Source organism: Hibiscus syriacus, unplaced genomic scaffold (assembly GCF_006381635.1).
Source record: "Hibiscus syriacus cultivar Baekdansim isolate YM2019G1 unplaced genomic scaffold, ASM638163v2 tig00110210_pilon, whole genome shotgun sequence".
Lineage (NCBI taxonomy): Eukaryota > Viridiplantae > Streptophyta > Magnoliopsida > Malvales > Malvaceae > Hibiscus > Hibiscus syriacus.
This window is the reverse complement of record NW_024062629.1, coordinates 1,261,152-1,286,355: the sequence shown is the minus strand read 5'-3', so window position 1 is coordinate 1,286,355 and position 25,204 is coordinate 1,261,152. Positions and strand designations below refer to the sequence as shown.

The 25,204-nt window shown below is 32.4% G+C and overlaps 1 pseudogene; it reads left to right on the top strand.

Annotated features, from left to right (window-relative positions):
* Window positions 1–14,368: 14,368 nt before the first annotated feature.
* Window positions 14,369–18,732, top strand: LOC120113580 (annotated as a pseudogene).
* The last annotated feature ends 6,472 nt before the right edge of the window (window positions 18,733–25,204 follow it).

Sequence of the window (25,204 nt, the reverse complement as noted above, 5' to 3'; positions counted from 1 at the left end):
AAATGTTGGAAAATAATATTTAATGGTTTAATTTCATGTTTAACTTAAATTGTTTGATTAAAGTGATTGAATTACAATTTTTGAAAATTGCAAGGGCAAAACGGTAAAGTGGAAGACTAATTTGTTTATCTTTGACTATTATAAGATGATAAGGCTGATATTTCTCTGATTTGGAAGGAGATAAGAATAAGTATCTAGGTTCTTTGGTAATTATAAAGTTTCATTAAGGTTAAATTGGTATTTAACCAATTTACTGAATTTAATATTCATTAAATGATTAATTAAAGGATATAAGCATGATATCAATCAAACATATCATGCCAAAGTGTTCATCTTCTCCAGCACAAGAACGTGAGAAAGCTTGAAGGTAAGAAAATATTTCATTTTCAATTTTGAGCTAATTCCTTTGGAATTGGAGTTAAGTTGTGAGATAGGAAAGTGATCTAAGCGAAAAACGCTATCATTTGGTACCAATACTGCTTTTTAATTTTGCTGTATTTCAAAGATCCTAAATCTAAGGGTTTGTGTTCATATAAGGGATCATGAAATTGATGATGAATCTTGATGTTTTAGAGGTTGTAGATTAATTTTCAAGTTTGATTGATGGTTATAACATGTTCAATCTTCTTAGAATTATTTCTTCAAAATTCGGCCAAATCATAAGTTGGAGAAATTTGTGTTTTGATGAGAGTTAATTAAGGATTTTCTTGTAGAGATGTTAAATGGTTGATTTATTGTGTTTTATGGGTTTTTAAGAGTTAAGTGATTTGAAAGAATTGGTTGTAAGAATTGATGAAGAACCTAAGAATGAAATTAAAGAAAACAGTTTGGATTTTGAATCTGGCAGTAGGTTCGAAAATTCACCAGAAATTATATAAAAATAATTTCGAGGTTATTTTTATATATTGTGTTCATATATCGATCTAGTTCTTTTTAAAACAAACGGGGATCAATTTCAAGGTGTATAAAAAAAGATATGAATTTTTAACCAAGGAAAAGTCAGAAAAATCGTACAGCAAATTCTGCAAAACAGATTATGTTTATCAACTTTGAAAATTCACCATAAATTGTACATAATGAATTAGAAGGATTTTTTATATGGATAGATTCATATTCGAGTATAGTTTTCAATGGAAGAAACGAAATTGAATTCCAGTGTGTATATCAATACAATATACGGATTCTTTAAAGGTAGTGCCAGTTGTCTGAATTCTGGAAAATTGATGGGTTGATGTGTAAGTGTTATATAATTGATGTACTATGCTGGAATTATTGGTATTAAGAATTTAAGTGGTAAAATGGTGAAGGACCATTTTGGGTAAATTGGAAAAGTTGGTTCCAATGTTAATAGGAATTATTAAGTATTGAGTATTTTGGATGAAAACGAGTTTAAGTAAATTATGGAGTTATTTTGGGATATGTTTATGTTAGTACAATACTAACATATGTATTGTTATGAAATTTGTGATTTATACAGATTATGATTGATTTGCAAGTGAAGCAAGTCAAGTGTAAAAAGAGTTTATTGTGGACAATAGTGAGGCACAAATTTGGAAAATTATAAAGTGTCAAAGTGAGTGCAATACATGCATGGAATTATACATGGATGTTTTATACATCATCAGAAAGACTTGCGATAAGTCGACCTTGTTTTTATCGGCATGATTTTATATCATTTTTATAAATTGACATTGATATGTCAGATTATGAAATTAAAATGCATTGATCACTGATTTTTGAATATGATGTTATCATGAACATATATGATTTTTACCATGAATGTTATTTCGGGTATGAACTACCCCATTGTTAAATATTGATAATATACTTTGCCATGGATGGATCAAATAAAATAGATTGTATGCCTAAGTAAGCCATTGAGGGACAGAGTATAGTTGGCATGCCATAGAGTCCAGCAGCAGGCTGCATATTCAGGAATACACTAAAGGATACCTAGTGTATATGGTGGGTACGACCTTATGTGCCATACAGGACTGTACTTAAGGATACCTAGTACAGATGGTGGACACGACCTTATGTGTCATACGGATTAGCACTACGGTGCTTATATTTGACTCATGTACTTAGGGTCCTCAGGGTTTTACATTGGACTATTGTCTATTGTTTATGGTTATTGTCTATGGTATATGGTTAGGGAATAATGGCAAGTATATTGGTAAGGAATTTTATACTCAGTTATATTATTTTGATCATGGTAAAATATTGGATATAATGATAATATGATTTTAAGGTATTTGATTTTTATAATGAAATTATGCATGAATTGTATTGCACTGTAAAATGTTTTAATTGCCTCACTAAGTTTATACTTAGAGTGTGATGATTTTCACGCGTAGGTAAAAAGCCAGTATTGGAATAAAGAGTTCAAAGTAAATCAAGCATCGAGGAGTAAATTGCAATATCAGTAAGACATCCTATGATGGAATATGAATTAGATAGTGGCATGTAAATAATAATATTCAATTTGTTTTGTTGTTTAAATTTGGAAACTTTATATGATGAAAGGTTAAATTTTTATGAATTTATATGTATTTTCGAAAGTACTGTAGCAGTTACTGTAGTGCATAGATGCACTGTAGCAGTGCATCGATGCACTGTTCACGAGTACTGTTTATTAATGTTCATGGTACTGTTCATCACTATTCATAAAAAATCTTTTGAATTAAATTTGTTATAACGAAATATAAATTATATGGAATGATATTTTTATAATATCAATTATCATTTTAAAGCAAATAAATTTTAATCACTTTTAAAATTGTAAATGGGTTTTGAAATTTGGTTGACATCTATAATCTGTATAGGTATAATTATACGGGTTATGGGTGTTAAATTATGAGTTCGAGTCTTTAGTTAACTTATGATCCGTTTATTGAATTTTTTAATTGCTTCATTTTTAAATGTCATACTAACATTTTAATTTTTGCTGTTCAACTTTGACTAAGTTTTTGCCGAGTTTTTTTGTCTTTTTCGTTTTTGAGTCAAAGGTAAGTACGTTCTTCCTCACACACATCACATACATTTACATAACATAAGCTCTAGACACGAGCTTCAATCCAAATTAGTCGGGGTGAATTCTTTACTCTCGTAAGAATTTATTCTTCGTATGAGTTTTAGCAAATAACCCATGGGATACATACCTTGTACATTCGTAGGGATTTATTCCTCGTATTGGTATAAGGCGGTAAATCCACTCGAATTGAATTCGTTCCGTTTGAAACCTATAATGGGTAAGGATCGAGGGTCTGACAGCCCAAGGGGGCATCGACATCAAGGATAATTCGAGTACCCTTTTCCTGTTAGAGCCGAAACCATGCATATACCCTAGGTATAGTTATACCGAACCTCTGTCCGTTAGTAGGTACCCAAATTAATTGTACACAAAGGAGGAGCATTTTTGAACCTTTCCTTTTTGTTTTAAATTCTGTTGAATAACGTCATGCGAACTAGATACCATACGGTTAGAATTCATTTCTTGAAAAAAATTTGGGTAGATAGCATGTCCGGGTAGGAATGTTATTTAATTAAAGCATGCTTGGGTAGATATCATGACTGTGTAGGTGTTATATTCATCTTTGAATAATATTTTATCTGTATCAATTATCTTACTTGTACTAACTAATTTCTTTTCTTTTGTGTGTGTACACTAATTTATTTATTTTCTTTTGTTTATATCATTTTTCATCATTTTTGCATTGCATTGCATCGTCATAACATAATGCAAGAGTGTTGATCCACAAGGGGATATACGAGAGAAAATTGTCACAAGAAGAAGTGAAAGTTTTCAATCAAGTAGTCGCGTATACGGACATGCACCAAGGGTTAAAAGAAGTTCAGAGTACAAGAACAAGACTTGCTCGAAGATCGTACAACATTCGAGAATGATATAATGATCCACTAACTAGAGGATTAATCCAGCAGTAGATTCTTATCTGTGATCATTTCATCACTAATTACCAAGGAGTGACACGTGACTTCAACACCGCAGGGGCATCAACTGAGTTAGGTTACAAAGCATTGAGGGGCATCATTTTCGAGGACGAAGATTTGAGATGAAGCAATGATCTACTTCAGACTCAACCATCTAAGCGAAGGCATGTCTGTAAAGTGGAATGTCTTGTAATGTGAAGGCTTTTGTCTATGGTGGAAATTTTCTATGGTATTCATCGTTGGGATCAATATTTTTGCATCTGTATTTGCATCTTTGCATTTGTATTTCATTTTTTAAGCATTATCACATGCATAATGCATAAAAACATGGAATTAATCCTCGGATGATTCGATGAAGCGGTCTTAACCACATTGATAATAAAAGCAATAGGCTGACATCAGTACGATGGGAGCTTGTTCGGATAGTTGTTGTGTTGAACCTTCCAGGATGATTTGAGAAAGAGTCCCCAATCCTTGAGGTTTTTGATATTGAAGCTGTGTGCTGTTACCACATAGGAAGCTCCAGACATTCCACTGAGAACTGTAAGGCACTAAAGCGCAAGATCCAGAACCTAATTGATTTGGTAGCATGGACAATCAAAGAATGATGGGCATTGCATCTACCATTTGCACCGAGAGCATTGTGTTGTTTGAACTCATTTTTGTTCTATCTTAAATATGTGCTTAAATATTTTTAATCTTAATGATTTAACTTATGCTACCTTCTAAGGTTAAATAATTGAATGAGTTTTAATCTTTAGTTCTTCGAATATCAAATGAATTACATATTCTTTTAATCCTTCAAGAATTATGAATTTTTGACAAATGGCAAGACTAGACCTTTTTTATCCTGTCTAAAACCTAAAATAAAATCTCTCGATTTTTACCCAAAATAATTCATGAGTACTACCAAAGACCAAATTTTGACATTATCCATCTTTGAGACCTTGAAATATTACATTTATTTTTTTGAGACCTAAAAGTCATACACATACCTTTCATTGAGCAAATAAAGTCACACCATCGTCTTCTTAGACGTAAAACCAACATTTTTCTACCAATAAAACCTAAGACATTCAGTACAAGATCTTCACTTGAATATGAACCTTCCTACTATAATAAGCAATATTGTGGGGCATCTCACATCAATCCAAATCTGATGACATATGATGAATTGCTCCCAACGCTAGTTCAAAAGAACATTGTGACTCCAGTTCAATCCAAACCAAAAGAGGCCCCATATCCTGAAGGCCATGATATTAACGCCATATGTAACTATCATATTGGGAGCTCAGGGCACACCACTGAGAATTGTGGGGCATTGAAGTGCAAAGTCCAAGATCTGAATGATTCAGGGGCATTAACGTTAAATGTGTGATGAGGGTATTCTGATCAGGAGTCGGCTGGGGGATCCATCACGAGCTTTGTTGCATTCTCATGCATGTCATCTTATTAGAACTTGTTTTTCTATCTATGTTTAAATGTTTATAAATCACTTGACTTTTGAACATTTTCAATAAAATGCTTCATTCTTAGGAAATAAACAATGAACAAATTTCAATCTTGAAATTCTTTGAATATCACTTTAATTAAAAGCTTTTTAATAATTGAGGTTGTAAATCTTTTACAAATTACAAGATTGAACACCAGTAAAAACAAGGACCCCTTGATCCTAATCTAAGTGTACACTAGACTATATATCATTCTCTTGCAGGGACCGAGCTAATCATCTCCTCGCATGTACATCTAATCAAAGGCTTGGCATTCAGGTATATGTTAGGAGCCAACAAAATGAGACAACTAGCACATGAGATTACATAACTAAGTGGTTCTTATTTATGTTAATGGCGTTCAATGATGATCATAATCTTTTCAGATGGAATGGTCAAGTAGGTAAATCTAGTTTAGGTCAGTTGCTTGGAAATTGAATACTAACAATGAGATTTTCTAACTTTCAACAAGCACCTGAGCTATTCCGCTAAAGCAATTGGTTATAAAGGAAAATCGAAAGCCCTGACTTTATGAATAGATTACATTCAAACCATGACATTGATCGGGGACTTGGTAATCTGGTGTATGGTCCACTGTGGTTGTCAAGTCGAAGACTTTGTGACGACATAAATCCTTCAGCTAGCCTGATAAAGACAATTATAAAATATATGCACAATAAAGTTGAATTCAGCTAGCCAAACATTAGCAAATTAAATCAAATTTACTAAATAAGGAGTTTTGGTGAATATGGACTAAGAGAGTTGAGGAACACCTGTTATAGTCAAATTCACATGAGCACTTAGAAATCTCATTTTTAGACCGATATTTCTGCACTACCTTGACTAAGTGAGTCTACGAAGCTTGAACAAATGGAAGATTTCAGAGAACTGGAACAAAAGTGTTCTAAGCAATCGACCATGCTAGTTGTGACATTTTGTCCTCCTCCGATCAAAATGCCAAACAAAGAAAGAGGGGCATGTCATGATCTTCAAGGTAACTGAATCTATGAAACAAACCTTAGAGTTTAGGTAGCTAACCTCAAAACCAACATTCGATCTTGATATTTTCAAAGATTTATAGCTATCAAAGATTAAAAGAGAAGTTGATTCTTTTGATATCCAATGAACTCGTGTTTATGATTTGTTTCAATTAACAAACATATAAAGAGGTAATATTTTTCAAAACTCTTTTGATATTTTTCAAAATTTTAAAAATCCAAAGGAAGAAAAACATTTTCAAACAAGATAAGTTCTCCGGAAGTATCTTGGAATTCAACGAATATTTCTCCGAAGCTCAAGATCGAAGTTGGGGCAAAGGGAGCTAATTTTTTGGACAAAATTTGATGGGGGCAAGGAAACAACTTGTCTCAGGTCGAGTTTTGCAGGAGTACACTCTACTGGAAAATAAAGACTGTGCAACTATTGCATAAGAGGCGATCGTACAAATCCCTTGATAAGGCATCGCACAACCCAAATGAGATCATGAGAGTTGGGAGTTAGAGAACATTTCCAATAAATAAGTACAGAAGCTACTCCATCAGATCAGTGAACAATAATTAAATGAGAATACCAAACCTTTGACCAAAAATATCCACTTGAGACTTTTTTATCCTCTCATTACTTAAACATTTATAAAAGATAGCATTGATCTTGACACTTGTCAAATAGCTATAATTTAGAAGGATTAGCAGTGTAATTAATTCTTTGATATCCAATGAACTCTTGATTTATGATTTGTCAGTTGTGAAACCTAAAAAGGGACAATATTTTCAAATATTTGATTAAACATTTTTCAAAACTCTTTTAATTGATATTTTTAGACTTTTTGAAAATACAAGAAGAAAAACATATTTCAAACAAGACAATCTCTCTGGAGTGGATCTTGTTACTTGACATGTGGATCTCAGACACAAAGCTCATGCTTAGAATCAGTGCTGAAGCAAGAAACACTGAATGTTGGGGTATCTTTGGAGATTCAACATCATGATGCGAACGATCAGATCTTCTGAAGGCATTTCCTCCACCAGCAGGAACAAGCAATATCAGTATCCTTTGAGTTGTTTCTCTTGAAACAAATTTTTGTCTCTTTTGAGACAGTTTCTTTTAAAGAAATCTTTGAGTTTGTTTCTTTGCAAACAAATTTTTGTCTCTCTTAAGACAGTTTTTTTAGAAAAATCTTTGAGTCTGTTTCTTTGGAAACAAAATTTAACACATTTGAGATTGTTTCCCTTGAAATAAAACCCATCTTTGAGATCGTTTCCCTTGAAACAAATTTTGTCTCTCTTGAGACAGTTTATCTTGAAACATCATATTTAAGTTAGTTTCCCTTGAAACAATTATCCCTAAAGATGGTATGCTATCCTCATCACGTAGGAACCGTGTCATCCCCCAACCAGACCTCCTCATCACGTAGGAGTTGTGTCACCCTTGATAACCAACCGTCCTCATCATGTAGGAACTGTGTTATCACCCTTCCTAAGGTTGCCTCCCGTCCTCATCACGTAAGAACCGTGTCATCCCTTGACCAGACCTCCTCATCACGTAGAAGTCGTGTCATCCTGATAACCAACCATCCTCATCACGTAGGAATTGTGTTATCATCCCTAAAGATAACTTGTCATCCTCATCACGTAGAAACCATGTCATCCCCCGACCAGACCTCCTCATCACGTAGTATCCGTATCACCCCTAGATAACCAACCATCCTCATCGCGTAGGAACCGTGTTATCACCCTCCCTAAAGATGGCCAAGAACTCTTCATCACGTATGAGCAGTTTCATCCCCCGACCAGATATCCTCATCACGTAGGAGTTATGTCACCCTTAGACGACCATAACTTTTCATCACGTATAAGTTGTGTCGTCCCTCAACATACACTATCAAATTTCAAAAAACCAAAAAAGAACTGGGCAAAAACTGGTTTTTTTTGTCTTTCCCCTATTATTCTTAACACAAGAATGTGCAAAGAGGAGTAGTTGTAGACACCCGTTTTTGTCCGGGTATAAAAAATATTATACTTATTGTAACATCCCAAACTATGAGTTAGTGACCAAATTGTAAAGTTTCAGAATTTGGTGACTAAAGTAGAAGAATATATTAGTTTAATAATTTATTTGAAAGTATTTCCTAAAAGTTGTTAGTAATTATTAAAGGAACTAAAGGGTAAAATGGTCATTTGATCATTTAAGGAATTAAAAATGTGATAGTGGGGGATATATATTTACACGTGGAAGTGTAGGAAACCAAAAACAATGTTTCCAGAATTCTCTTCTCCTCCTTTCTTCTTTGTGCGTGAAGCTTCAGCTCAAAGGTGAGTTTCTTAAATAGTTGGTTATTTGTTGAATTAAAAGTTGGGTTATGATTCTTAGGTGATACTTAAGCTTAAGGAAAGCTTAAGTTATCTTAAAATCAAAAGATAAATGAGTTAGGGAAGATTAAAGATTTGGAGTTCTTGAGTGAAATCTTGAAATGGAGTTGATAAGTTAAACTTGAAGTTAAATTTGACTTGTCATCAGCTTAATTAAGAAGTATTAAGTGTTAGAATTGGATTTGAAACATGTGGAAAATAGGTATGATTCTTGAAGTTCCTAAAGAAGAGAGGATATTAAGGTTAAAGATGAGATAAATGAATATAAATGAGTTTAAACATGTGTATGAGAGTTAGATATATTAAAGGAGGTGAAAGATGAAGAGTTGAGATGAAAAGAGAGTGAATTTTGTGCTTGCAATGGAATTTCTGGGTTGTGTGCATCGATGCATCTTCAATGTGCATCGATGCATTCTCAATTAAACAAACATCAAATGTCATTTATGCAACGATGCACAGGTAGTGCATCGATGCACCGATAGGGAATGCATCGATACACTGTATAGTGCATCGATGCATACCTTCATTAAAGATGAAAATAGCTTTCTTTTAGCGTAAGAAGTGATAATTTAAAAGATATCAATTAGTATACTGATTTGTATCAATGTATTATTATGATGTAGATATAGAATGAAGCTTGTTCCAGAACAATCTAAGGATTAAGATTGATTCAAAGCAAACAAGGCTAAGGTGAGTGCACATTATTTAGTATATGAGGTTCAATGGAAAATAAGACTTGCGATAAGTCTATTTCCAATAGTGAAAAGCTTGAATTCATAGAAGTATGTGTTTTTTATGATTTGTATGTGTGCATGAGTATATGTGTTATCGATATAAATATGGTAAGAAAAAGGGATAAATGGCGAGGATAAGAATAATAATAATAAGGATAATGAAATGATAGATATATGTGAATATATGTATTGATGTGTTTTTGTATGTATTGTAAGATTATATGTTTATGTGATAACATGATAAGATGACAATGATTTATATGTCATATGAACACATGAGAAATGTTATGAGCTATATGAAAGAGAAAGTATATGTGATACATGAGGGTGAATCCTATGTTTATATGAATATGAACTCATATGAGAATTGACATGAACTACGTGATTACATGTATATGTGAATGAAACCATGAGCATATATGAATGTATAATATAGTTACATGAATATGTAAAAGGATATAAATGATAATGCCCATGTTATGTGTCATGATAGCTAGGGGTATAGTTGGCATGCCAAGGGTAGAGGGTCTACGTGGTCCTTCGGGATATATATATATATATTCTTTGGAACATGTGTGAAGTCTTGTGAGACAGATACTTGATCCCTAGTCTATGTGTATGATTCTTAAGGAATGATATGTGGTCCTTATGGACATTATTATATGGCACTACGGTGCAATTCTACGTGGCACTTCGGTGCAATTCTACGTGGCACTTCGGTGCATTTATACGAGCTGTGGTGACAACATTAGTGCACAACCTCTATGTACTCACATATCTTTAGTTCTCACATGTGTATCATGGGCTATTAAATAAATAATATTAATAAAAATGAAGATGATAATATAATTGCTTGGGTGTATGTGTTTCATGCTAGTATATATGGTATATGTTATATGATATACATGAGTACATGTTAAGGTATATGTGAATGAGTATAATTGATTGAAATGATGATATAATAATAAGTCTATGAGATATATGATATGGACATAAGAGATCATAGGAACATGAGAAAAGATATATGAATGATAAGGACATATATGTATGTATATATATATATATTTGTTACATATAAAAGTATGAGTTGTATGAAATGATAATAGTAATTGTTTATGTATGATTATTAGTTACCGTTTACATTATATGTTTTATATGCCTCACTAAGTCTTTGAATTAGCGTGCAAGCGATTCTACACGTAGGTTTCGAGAAGAGTAAAGAGCAATGTGGAGCAAGACAGGTCAGTTCTCCTTACTAAAGGTCAGATCAGAAAAAAGGTGAATAATATGTATTTTAGTATATAAAGTTCTAGTTGGCATGTTTTCAACAGAATACATTGTTTAAGCTATGAACAGTTTTATAAATGTTTTGAATAGTTATATGTAAATAAATAAGCGAAATATACACGCTCTGATTGATTTTGTAATAATGAAAATGTTTTCTTTTATATAAATTAGTCATTTATATGTTATAAAAGTTTTAAATTACTCACTATTTTATACAAGTACATGTTTTGAAAGGTCAATGTGACACCTCGGATTCGTATCCGGGTCGGATACGGGTTGGGGTGTTACACTTATTATTTATTTATTATTATTATTATTATTATTAATTTACATATTACATTTTTGCAGTCTCTATTGAAGCCCAAATCAACCAATGGCCCAACAAACACCTGGCCCAGCAGATTAAAAGCCCAAGACCCGCCTAGTTTGGACTCGAACTTACCCGGTTTAGCAACCCAACAGGCTTCAGACCTGAACCAGCTCAAGGGTTTAGACCCGACTAGGGTTTCATTGTTGCTGTCTGGCGCCAACACCTTTCCAATCGTTGGATCTTATGGAGATACAACATTCCTTATTTATCCAGATTAGGGTTTGACCTTAATCACCAGCTCAGCTATCGCCGCCTCCAAAAAATCTTCAACTTCCCAGCCGCTCAAGTTGAGCCTTTCCTAACAATCGTCGACAAATCTGCACCGAACAGTGACAGTTATACATCAACAGTGACAACAATCAGAAAACAAATCCAAACAAAATCCTATCTAGTCAATCAATAGAGATAGGGTATCATTATCCTATCTCCTCGGCAATGGATCCATGAGACATGCATCAATAAAAGAAGAAAGAGGGGAAAACCGAGAGGCATTGGGTGAAAGGTAGAAGAAAGGAGAAAAAAGTGTAAACCATTCGAACCAAACAGAAAAAAAGAGTTTCTAGAGAGAGAAAAAACCGTGAATCATTTGGGGGAAATAACTGAAAGAAAAACAAAAGAAAGGAGGAGAAGGGGAGAAAAAACATGTATTTTTCTTTAGATTTGCTCCAATCTAGCCCCTATCTCGAAAATCCACCCTAGGATTCATGATAAGGAGAAGGAGACACTTTAGGTGATGTCTTCTTCCCTATCCTCCGACGTCGACGGACGGCGGTCACCGCCGGTCAGTGGCGGCCGATACAACGTTTGTTTGCCGGCTTCTGAGAGCTCTCTGGAGCTATCTCTCCCCCCTTTCTCTCATTCGGGCGATGGGGATGGCAAATGAAGGCTGATGATATTTTAGGCATGAAGTTGGGCTTTTATATTCGACACCAACCGGCGTCGTTTTGAGGGGGACGTGTTTTGTATTTTCGCTCAAAGGGGTAATATCAAATTTGGTCCTTATGATTTTGTAACATTTCATTATGGTCATTGATGAACATTTTATTTCTTTTATTTTGAACACTTGTTTTCTAAATGTTACAAGTTAGTCCTCATTGGCCTTTAAGCACGTGTATGTATATATTTATGTTGAGGTTATTGTACTTTAATGTTATTTATACTTAAATTGTGTATGTTTTCATTAGTTTATTTTAGTCACTAATTTCATGTGATGTATATATTTTTTATTGATATTTGATTTTGGTCCTGATATTTGTAAATCTTGTATTTTAGTCACTATTTGGTAGTTGGTTTAATTGTTGTTTGACCATTTAGGTTTCTGGTTTATTTTATTTTATTCATGTACATTATTTATGGGTTATTTACATTTCTGGTACTTGTATTATTTAACATTTTTTGATTTAAGCTCTGGTTTATTTTTTAATTAATGTTTAGCCCTTTTAGTTTATGTTAATACAATTTTAGTCCCTTAAGTTTCTATTTTTACTATATAAGTCCTTTAAATGTCTTTTTTGTTATTTTAGTCCTTTAAATGTCTGTATTTACTATTTAGCCCCTTAGGTTTCTATTTTTACTATTTTAGTCCTTTAAGTTTTAGTTTTTGCTATTTTAATCCTTAAAGTTTTTGTTTTTGCTATTTTGGTCCTCAAGTTTTTGTTAATCCTATTTTGGTCCTTTACTTTTTTTATTGTTTTGTTTTAGTCCCTTATGAATGTATATATTTAACATGTATATTTTTAGGTATAACATTAAATAAATGTTATTATTTTATGTTGTAAATATTTTATTTTATATCGTATTTGTTTCTATTATATTTCCTTAAATATTAATATTATTTGAATAGTTTCGAGAACAATATTTGTAGAATGGGCGTGGAAAACACCACTTAATCGAAGTGATGTAATCCAATATGACATTAGAACCAAATATGAACTTGAAATGAACGCCTCTAAATAATAATTTATTTCATTTCACATTTTATATTCGATTCATTTTTTTAATCAATTTATTTTATTATATGTAAACATTGATTTTTTTATATATATTCGATTCAAGTTTTTATCGATGAGGGAATATTTTTTACGGATAAGAAATAGACGATATAACTTTCCCGATGGAGGATTGCTAATCTCGAGGTTTCTTTTCAAGTTAAATAATTTTTCCTAATTAAATAATTTGAGGAAAATTAATTAAATCTCAATAAACGGGTCATAGGTTAACTTTATATTCGATTCATCATTTTCACCCTTTACGATGATGTGTAAGCGACACAGTACAAATTTTGGGCGCTGTGGGGTGCTAATCCTTCTCCACGCGTAACCGACTCCCGAACCCGTTTTAATCGAATCTTTGTAAACACATACCAACTTTTTGTCTTAAAAACGATTTTTTTTAAATTGTTTTTAAAAGACGTTTTTAGGTATTCGACCTACCTAACCCAAAGGTCGATGACGACTCTATCCAATTTGATCCAAATAAATTTAAAAATATCAATTTTCCAAATTAAAATCATAATCGTTTTTAATAATAATAATTAATTTTTTTTTTAAAAAAATTGTTATGAGAATGAGGAAAAACTAGACTTGTGCATCACATAAAAGCAAGAGTTCAACAGCTTGGGGACTTTGTAACAGTGGGTCAGTCAAAAGTTGTAAAAATGGATTGAGTACGACATTAAAGAACCATAATTGATGTATTTCTTCTTCATATAAAATAAAAAATAAATATTATATTATTTTTTATTTACGAATTAAAAAATCACAATAAAATATGACATTGGTTATTCTACTATTAATTAATCAGAATAGTTCTATCAAACTCCAACAGTTGAAACGATGCAGCACACAAACTCTTAGGGGACGTTTGGATCATGGAAATCTTGTTTATTGGTAGGAATTTTCTTTTCCTGGGCTGTTATATTCACGTTTGGATGAGAAAGATTCCTACTTGAGGGTATTATCTCATTACCAACAATAATTTCCTTTTACCTTTTCACTGAAATGTCATTCCCGCAAATTACATAGGTATTTATTTATTCCCGAGCATTTAGGCTAAAATACCCTTTCTTCTCATCTTCTCCCCGTGACCTCGCTTCTGTCCAATTTCCTTTGCTGAGAATTTTTCTTGGTAAGATTTCCCCCCACTCATTTTCTTTTAATTTCCCAGTAATGTTACTTTGCTTTTGATTTTGATTCTTTTCCTTTACTTTTGATTCTTTTCCTTTGCTTTTGATTCTTTTCCTGGTAGTCTAGTTTCAAAAATCAGATAACAATGGATCCTTTACCCTAACCCTATAATACGATGAACGACAACAACGATTAGATAACAATGGAAGACCAATCTCAACCTTCGAAAAGTTCTCAAGTTATTCAAAAATTAGCTTCGGGTCCTCTCTCTTCCTCTCTTTTTTCACTCTCTTCCTCTTCTCGAACCCTCCCTTCCAATCAAGACTTTCATTTCTTCAACAACTTCAACGATTTCAAGCTTACGATCGATCAAATCGCTAAAATATCAGATTCTTTTCTTGAATCCATTGGCGCATCGGCTAAAACCTGGGGCGCTAACAAGGTGATCAATTTGCCTAACAATATTGAAAGTATAGTCGATGATGAAGCTTATGATTGGCTCGTTGATATCAACGATGAAATTTGGGAACGATTCGATGTTTCCATGGACGAGTTTCAAAAGATTCGAAAGAAAGTAGAGGCATCGGGTCGGTTCATAGGATCAGATCCGGATAATATTGGGTTTCAGCTGGTTAACGGGAAGAAGAAGAAGAAGGTGGATGGTAGGTTAATGAGTGACTCGGCTGGAGTGTCAGTGAGTGGGATCGAAGGTGGGGGTTTGAGTTCTTCTGGAGTAAAGGTGAAGCAAGGGGCGTTGGCTATAGGGACAACAGGGAAAGCGAAGGTTCCATTTCATATACCAACGATACGGAAGCCTCAGGAAGAGTATAACACTTGTCAATAATTCGAATCAGCCTTTTGAACATGTTTGGTTGCAGAGGAGCGAGGATGGGCAGCGTTTTGTTCATCCACTGGTTGGTTTTTACTTGTTTAATATGTCTTCTATGTTTTTTTCCTCTTTTTGGGTAGAAATATGTTGCAGTTGATTTGTAAATGCCAACATGATATTTCTAATTTTAGTTGGTTACTTATGTTATAGAATGACCGCGCAATGTTCCGTTTTTGTTTAGTTTGGTTAATTCAACTAGTGTTGAATTTCGTATGTTGTGGGATAATTTCATAATCTTTCTGTACTGAGGTGCAAAGGGTTAAAATTTAAAAAGCTCCTGCCCGAGTAAACTAAGGAGCAATTCATTTGTGTGCTTCTCTCTCTCTCGTGTGTGTGTAAGCTTAAGAAATTTATTTTTGATAGTGGAACTTCAAAAGTGGTCTAATGTAATTTTTTCTTCTATGGACTGGTACACTCATTGTTTGATATCCTTAATTTAAATAGGCTATGCACGGAGCAGACAAGGATATTGTGTGGCTTCAACGAGACTTTGGCATATATGTGTGCAATCTCTTTGACACGGGACAAGTTTTATACTATCAACCCACTTCTATGAACTTGTTGATTTAATTTAAGAAATTTTTTTATTTCATTTTGTTGGTATATGTTAAGAAGAAAAGTTTATGTGGACCATGGTAACATTTTATGAAACTATTTGTTGGTTAATTAGCAGTGTGACAATGAATTAAGGGAAAAGAATTTGGTACAACGTTTATATATGAACACACTTTACTTGTGGTTTTGATGATTAAACTAACTTATGGTTTAGATGATTAAACTAAACTGTTTTATGGATGATTATAAGGATGCTAAGCTCATAGGAACTTATTGATAAAGTTGGCATCTAGTTAACTAGTTTTGGGTGCAATTACTATACACATGAATTGATTGTTTTGAATTTGAAGTTAAAAGTTGTGTTGGACTTCTGTCAATATGTTGCCCTTATGATTTTGCATGTTTCTCAGGACTCAAGGGTCTTGAAATTGGAAAGAAATAGTTTGGAGCATCTTCTGCAACATTTTTGTGGAGTTACAGCCAACAAAGAGTGGGTTTTGATCTAAATTTGATATTTTTTATGGTTTTTACTTTCTTCTTCTCTCTTCTTTGATCATCATCTATGCCATCTTCCTTAAAGTTAATTAGCCAACACAATGCAGGTACCAAAATGCAGATTGGAGATTGCGTCCTCTTTCTGATGAAATGCTCAGGTAACATTGCTTTTTCACTTTTCAGCCAACTCTCTTACTCCCTCGCTAGTTAAATTATGTCTGATGTTGCACTCACATTTGTCATTAAAGTAGATGGTTGATTGCTATTGCCCACTTTTTTTAAAGAAAAAAAAAAGAAAAAAGAGAGAAAACAAAGCATTACTTCACCTATGAATTTGACATTGTTTATGCATCAAACATTTGTTGTTTTCTAGGTTGCTGTCTTTTGAACAATTTTACACTAACTGTGACATCTTTACTTTTTCCTATTCTCAAACTTATCGGAAAAGGAAAAAAACTTAATCATCAAATCTAGACTGCCATTTTATGTTTTTATGAGAAGAAAACAATCAAAGAAAAAGATGTAAATAGTAGTTAAATTTGACTTTTAGATCAATATGAGGTAAAAACACATTGCTCTTTATTTATGACTGTACTTTGTGTAGTAAAATACTACTCTCTCCAAGCTTGAAGAAAGTTTCAAGGTCCTGTTACTGTAATTGCAATTATTGAAGAGGGAACTTCCATTGTTGTCTGTTTCTTAAGTGTTCCTTTTTATTACCGTTTTTATGACATATATGATAGAGAAGACACTCACTACTTGTTGTACATTTATGATTTTATGAGAATCGAATTGCTATCAATGCCCAAGGAAGGTGAACATTTAGATGCTCTCTTGGTAGAGGTATGATGCTTTAAATCATGGTTCACAACATTTTCTACATTGACAAAGCATGCCATATCCCCATATCATATATTGGCCCTTCTAGAATAACACTGGCTAAGAGATTTTGATTGTCTTAATATTTAGTTACATTCATGTAAGAGTTGTTTTCTTTTCCACATTCCGCTAGCTCATGACATGTTATTTTGTTCATCTTCAATGTATAACTTTTAGTCGAGGTTGCGTTGAAATTTTATTTTTCTTTTTCAAAATAAGTTTAAATGGATGTCCGAATCTGTGAACTTGATTGCTTTCTGTTATTTATCTTTGACTATTGTCTTAGTAGCAAATGTTATCTTATTTGCAGGTCTACAAGCAAAGTTTTGACGTATGTATGCAACTGTATGAGAAAAAGATCCTGACAGAGAATTCATATCTCCATATATATGGGTTTGTTACTTGCCCAGGCTACAAAATTTAAATTTATTTCGTAAACTTCAACTAAATAATTATTCTTCTATTTAATATAGGTTGCAGGTGTCTGGTTTCAATGCTGAGCAGCTAGCAATTGTTGCTGTAAGTTTTTGTTGTTTTCATATCTATTTGTGGCCCTTTGTTTACTTCTAAAATATCATACAAATTGGTTGTTAAACCATAAGAAATGTCTAATTTCAACTCAGATAAACTTATTTGATGTACAATAGTCTTACTATCAAAAATAGATGATATCCATTTATTTAGCTTATATGTCTCACCTATTGGCTTATATAGGGGCTTTGCGAATGGCGAGACAATATTGCCCGTATAGAGGATGAAAGTACTGGTTATGTATTTCCAAACAAAACACTTCTTGAAATCGGTAGGAACTTTCATGTTTATTATCAAATTCTAGTAGATATATTGTTCCTTTTTCTGTATTTCTTATTGGTTTTTTTACTTGAGTTATTTTTCTTACCGCTAAAAGCCAAGCAAATGCCTGCAACTGCTCATAAATTGCGTCGATTGTTGAAATCTAAACACCCATATGTGGAACAAAATCTTGGTGTGCTTGTTAGCATCATAAGGCAATCTATGCAGAATGCTGTTGCATTTGAAGCTGCTGCTCAACAACTTAAAATGGGACGTACACTAAATGTAAGATTTACTAATTTCAAATGATGTTCGTGATCCAAGATTTACTAAACAAGCAACCATATAGACAATAATAACACGCTGACATACTTGCGGCAGATCATCTTGTCCTGGTTGTACTTCCGAGCCAACGCCATCAAAGAAGACTCGATAATGCCACCGCGGAGTCTCAGAACCAGATGAAGGGTTGATTATGCACAACTCAAAACAAACAAACAATTAAATCAAACTAATATAAACGTCCGATAGTCGACAGAAAACTAAATCAGTCCAGGCTTCTCAATTCAATAATGTTGATAAAGCAATACTTAAATGATTTGATTAAATAATATGCCTCCCAGATAAAGCATAAAAAGCTAATCCAGATCAACTTGCGTTGCCATTGATTGGTCAAAACTCTATCCTACCTAAGGATATGCGATGGTCCCAGCAACACTAGTTGCTGCCTTTGTTGGTTCCATTATTTGTAAGAGTGCTTCGGTTTTTCATTCCCCGGTGAATATAATCAATCATAATCACCCCATTTTCATGTATATTTTTTAACGGTAAATTATATATTTAGTCATTTAACTAAAGCTAAAAACAAACAAAACAAAAGTAATTCCCTTCTTTCAGGAAGTTAAATAAATTTATTTTAACAAACCAAGAATCAAGTGAACAAAAACACATATCTTCATGTGGGATTAGGATTATGAACTTTCATTACACTGTATTTTTCATCTTGTTCAACCGAATAAATTCATGTGAACACTTTTATGGATTACACAGTCATTCAAGAAGATTTTAATGAATTAGCTAGCTACATTTTGTAATGTGGTTCTCGTTATAATAAAATAAAAACTGATAATCATAATTCCTCAAAATAAAGATACAGAGTTTGAATTTTAATTTACATTTGTATTCTTACTCAAGTATTATCTCATTTGTTACATAACAAAAACTCATTTTAATATATTTTTACATAAATTATGTAAAATTTAATATTAATTAAAATTAAAATAATACATGATATATTTAAATACTTAAGTAATATATTATCAAAAAATAGAATTTTATATAAATAATTTTTATTTAAATATTTAGAATTTCACTTGTTAAAAAAACAAATATAGAACAAGGATAATTTGGTAAAATATATATTCCAGTAATCTTTTATTCCTTCAACCAAACATTGTAATCTTACATTCCTGCCAAACTAACTAAACACAGTAATGTAACATTCCCAGTAATCCTATTACTTGGTAATCTTTTATTCCCACTGGTAATTTTACATTCCGTGAACCAAACGCACCCCTAGTAGTTTTCCTAACTGACTATAACTAGCTGCATTCATTTCTAAACGTTACTGAAGGCAAATACACTTACCTCTATATACCTCAACCGTCACCTTGCTTTACTTTGCTTCTGCAGCTTCGTTCTTTCGTTCCTTTGTTTGCTTCGATAGGTTCAAACTAAGATGATTGCCGATAAAAATGACCAACCACAATATTATTCATAATAGATCGAGGAAAAGAAAAGCAAGAGAGGACGATGATAATAGAGAAAAGAAAATGACGATTGAGGTTCTCTTTAGTTGGAAAAGTGGATAAAGGCGTGACCTTAAACTTTATAGGATTCACGAAATGGGCTTCTAACTTTATTTTTTGTTTAAAAATAGTCTTCAAAATTTCTAATTTAGTCACTAATTTATACTTTTATTCAATTTAGTTCTCTAAATTTTGATTTCACTTCAATTTGTTGATCATGTCATTATTGTTTCAATTGGATCCCTAAATGTTGGATTTTGGACATTTAAGTCCTCCAAAGTTTAAGTTGATCCTCTGATTAACTGAATAAATTTCAAAGAAGCTTTTAACCCTTGATTCGGGGTGTAGCAGGGAATGACTATTGCAATATGTGATGTTTTTATACTTATGTCTTAGAGGTCTTCTAATGCATCCACAATTTGCAAATATCTCGAACTTTTTATGCAGGAAAAAATAGTCCCAGAAAACTATTGTCAAATAACTTGTATGCAAGGAAAATACTAAATTGAAAATTTTAAGAATAAAATAAGATGGACTCAGAATGATTGAATTTGTTGTAATATTCGTTACCTTGAATGAAATAAACATAGGCTTATAAATACCCTTTACACCATAACAAACTAATATAAAATGTACAACACTATTCACGGTAATAACAAAAAATAGAAAAATAAGGAAACAACAAACTAAACACAACATAGTCAAATATAAATTTAGAAAACTAGCTTTGAATCATTCTCCAGCACCCCTTTGATTCAAAGTTGCAAACACCAAGCTGAAGTCTGAAGTAAGCATGTTTTCCTCTAGGGAGAAACTTCATTAGAATATTTGACATTTTTTTTCATTTGTGTTGGGATATTTCAGAATAATTGATTTAGCAGACACAAGATCACGAATGAAATGTAACCGAATATCTATATGCTTTGTTCTTCCATGAAAGCATGGACTTTTGGACTTGGAAATCGTTGTTTGATTGTCACAATAGAATATAATTGCTTCATTATGCTTCATGTTAACATCAGGTAGGATCATTCTTAACCATAGGGCTTGACAAGATGATGAAGTTGCAACTTTATATTCAGCTTTTGATGAAGACAGAGCTGTCATAGCTTGTTTTTTTTGGAACTCCAACAAACATTAGTTGATCCAAAACCAAAGCATAACCTGATGTGTTTCTTCTATCCTCCAAACATCCAACCCAATCACTATTTGTATAACCACTCAACTGGAACTCTAAAATATTATCATACCATAGCCCAAAATCAAGAGTTCCGATAATATACCATAAGACTCTTTTTGCAGCTCCAAAATGATGCCTTGATGGGCAATGCATGAACCAAAAAATAGCTCCGACATCAAAAGAAATGTCAGGTTGTGTATTAGTCAAGTAAATCAAGCCTCAAACTATACTTCTAAAGCTCCTTGCATCTGTTGCTTTAGTACCATCATTATTCTTCAACTTTTCATTCAAATACATAGGTGTTGTAGTTTTGTAACTCATCATGTTAAAATTAAATCGACAACATATTTATTTTGCGACACAAAGATGTCATCTTCAACCTGCTTCACCTCAAGCCCAAAAAAATATTATATTACTCCAAAATCTATCATTTAGAATTCCTTTTTCATACAAGCTTTTGAATTAATTAAGAAGAGAATAGGAATCCACGTATATCATATTATCAATATGAAGGCATCAATTTGACAATCATCGTTTTACTGTCAAATAATTCCTTAATCTCAATGAAAGAAATAAAAAAAGTAGTAATAGTGAGAAGAAGGGTCAATCCACAAGGACTAAGGAAGCTGATGATGAAGATGTCTTTGATCTTGATTTGGGAGAAAATTAAAGAAAATAAATAGGGGGATTTTATTGAGAAATTACAAAAAAAGTAAAAATTTATTCTAAATAGAGTAAATAAATTGATTAAAATTCAAGATGATTGAAACAGCCACACAGGCTTTCGCTTTTCATCACATTCCGTCAATCATTGAATAAGATTTTAGCTTCAGATTCATGTCGGCTATAGTCTACAGGGCCCAACCCCAGTAACTTATTTTTCTCTCTGGTAAACTGATAATCTAAAATCAATCTCTAGATTTCATTCCTTTTCTGGAATAACCACGATAATTGTTGCTAGTGCCAACTCAATTAAAAGATTTGGAAAAACTCGACTCGGACTATGGTGTGTCGATGAGAATCTCATTTGATCTCAATTTCCCTTAGCGGATTCCGCTAAGTGTGTTCATAGGATCAAATGTGCTACAAGATGATCCTTCCTCCCAACTGTTAATCAAAACCACAATCAAGCCAGCATGCACTTTTTGATATGAAAGTGTTTTTTATTTTAAAGGAAATGTCAATTGTCAATCCAATTTTACAGAAAACTCAAAATGTAACCCGAAGAGTATTAGGTGCTTTTCAATTCTCACGATCGGAATTGAATCATTGCTTCAACCTTTGGCTATGGAAAACTTAGCTAAGCATAATAGAAATCATCTTTAGCATTTTAAAAGAAAACTTAAAGGAAAACTTGAAAATAAAGAAAGTGAAATAAACGAAAATAAGAATTTTATAAAACTAAATAAATAAACAAGCTAATATGATATATACTTTCAGGCTTACCCAATGGGTATTTATAGTCCTTTAATGTAACATCCCAGAAACCGGGTTAGTGACTAAAATGGAAGTTTTTGAAATTTGGTGATCAATTTTAAAAAAATTAAAAAGTTCAGGGATTTAATTGGAGAATTTTGATTTTGGATTTAGTAGAAAAGTTTGAAAGATGAGAGGGTATAATGGTCATTTCATAAGAAAGATTTGTATTTTCCTTTTATGGGATATAAGACACGTGGGGATGTGAGGAAGTGAAAGAAATGTCCGGAGTGTTGATTCTCTTTTTCTCTTCCTGTGAGCTTTATTTTAAAGGTGAGTTTTTGGTAAGCTGGTTATTCCTTGATTTTTAAGTTTGGGTTTTAGTCTTTGGGTGATACATAAGCCTAAGGAATGCTTAAGATGGCTTAAAACTCAAAGATGAATGAGTTATAAGAGATTAAGTAATAAGAGTTTTAAGTGAATTATTGGAAGAGAGTTAGTAATTGAAGTTTGAGATCATTTTTTACTTGTCAAGGGTCTAATTAAGAAGTTAGAAGTAATAGAAGTGAATTAAGAACATGTTGAAAATTTAGTAAGATTCTTGGTTTCGAGAATTATAATGAGATATTGAAGATGATGATGTGTTATAGTGTTAAAAGATGGTTTAAGTATGTATAGTTGAGTTTAATAATATGAAGGGAATTAAATAAAGGAAGTTTAAGTGAAGTATTGGTAATTTTTGGGTTAAAGATGTATATTCTGGGTTAGTATTATCTGTACTGGTTGAGTAAGTACCTATACTACAAGGCAAAATATGTGATTATTATGCATAGGGTATCGATACTGCATAAAAAATATCGATACCATAAGGCAAAAATGGGATAAATCTTCATGGGGTATCGATACCATGGGTATCGATACCAATGTGGATGTATTGGTACTATTCTTGCGATGAAATTACAGAATCAAGGAAGGGTATCGATACCGTGAGAGGATATCAATACTACAAGCATAGAGATATCGATATTGTGCTTGTAGTACCGATACTACTTAAGTTGGAAATTAGAAATTAATGTTTTATTTAGTTTGTATTGGTAAGAAGCTTTTAGAGTAATTCGAATTCCAACATTCATGTAAGTTGTATTATTGTGTAGATATTGATCGGAAACGAGTATCTAATGATTCAACGAGTTAAGATCAAGCAAGAAAGAAATAAGCGTACGATTTGGACTAGTGAGGCTAAGGTGAGTGCATGCTAGTTAGTATATGATGTTTAATGGAAATAAGACTTGCGACAAGTCTATTTCCTATATTAGAATGCATGAAGTCATGAATATAAGCACGTGATTGATATGAGTATATGTGTTATATGTTATTGTACATGTGATATGATCTGTGTGAACGCATGTTATGTGATTATTGTATAAATCATGTGATAAAGAACTATATGAACATATGAAAAGTGAAATAAGCTAAATAATATTGACCTATGTGACTATGTGTGAAATGGTATCAGCTATGTGATTATAAAAGTATGTGAATACATGCCTATGAGATAAGCCATGTGCTATGAGCTATGTGAAAATAAGTGACGTGATTACATGATCACAAGAGATAAGCCATATGATGTGAATGGTATGATAAGAAGTTATAAGAATATATGTCTATGTGATATGACTATGTGAATATGTGACAAACATAAATGATAAATGCCCCTTACAACTCCCTCAAGAATATACCCCAATTCTTGAGAACACTCTTTTTCAAACAGAATATTACAAATTTGCAAACTTAATGAAAAACCTCACAAGGCAAATGTGTTTGCACAATTCTAGAACAAAGAAAAGAACACTAAAAATGAATACAATTGAGTACAAGTAGTGTTCTTGAAAGCAAAATGAATATTGAATGAAAAATAGGCTTGAAATTGCTCAAACTTGAGGTTTGATGCTTTCTCTTTGATTCTCTCTTGTTTGTTGTTTCTTGTTGTTGACCAATGGCTTCTAAGCTTGTTTAAATACACTTTCAAATGATTATGAACGTTGGGGATGATTAGTGGAGTCAATAGAGCCGTTTTAGTGTGAAATCAATTAATAAAACAGCTTGGAGCGTGGGGGGAATCGGTACCCCCTCATGGGGAATCGATTCCCTAAGTGTAAAATTCAAATATTTCGACCATTGAACAGGGGGAATCGGTACCCCTTTGGGGGGAATCGGTTCCCTCTGAGCAATCTGGAATTTTTAGCTTTGAAATGGTTCGAAATATTTTGTAAAATTGTTTTGAAATTATTTTAAGTTTAAAACTTAATTTTACACTTGAGTAAGGATTAAAAATGACATTTGAAAGATTTGGAGTAATATTTTGATATTTGAATAATTATATCGAATATACTTAGAAAATCTTTTGAAAAATCTTAAAATTCATTTAACTTAATTTGTTATATCGAAATATCAAAATGTTTTCAACAATCTCCCCCTTTTTGATATAACAAAACATTTTAGTAATTTTAAGATTTTGAAATCAAGTTTTGAAATTACTCCCCCTTACTCTAACACTTCTCCCCTTTAAAACACGTTAACATTTCTCCCCCTTTTTGTTAAATCAAAAAGACTTTTAAAAGATCTTAAACAAGGTTTTGAAATCATTTAGCCAATTGATGATAAATATATATAGCTTAAGCTGCTAAGATCACAATCAAGAGAAACGTTAGCCATTAGTTTCATAATCAATATTCATAAACAATGTGATATGGTGAAATTGATCATATATCTAACATGATGTAAATGATGCAATAATGAATAAATTTAAACAAACCAAATATATAGAAATATAAGTTCAAACATCAATAAATTCAAACAAATTCA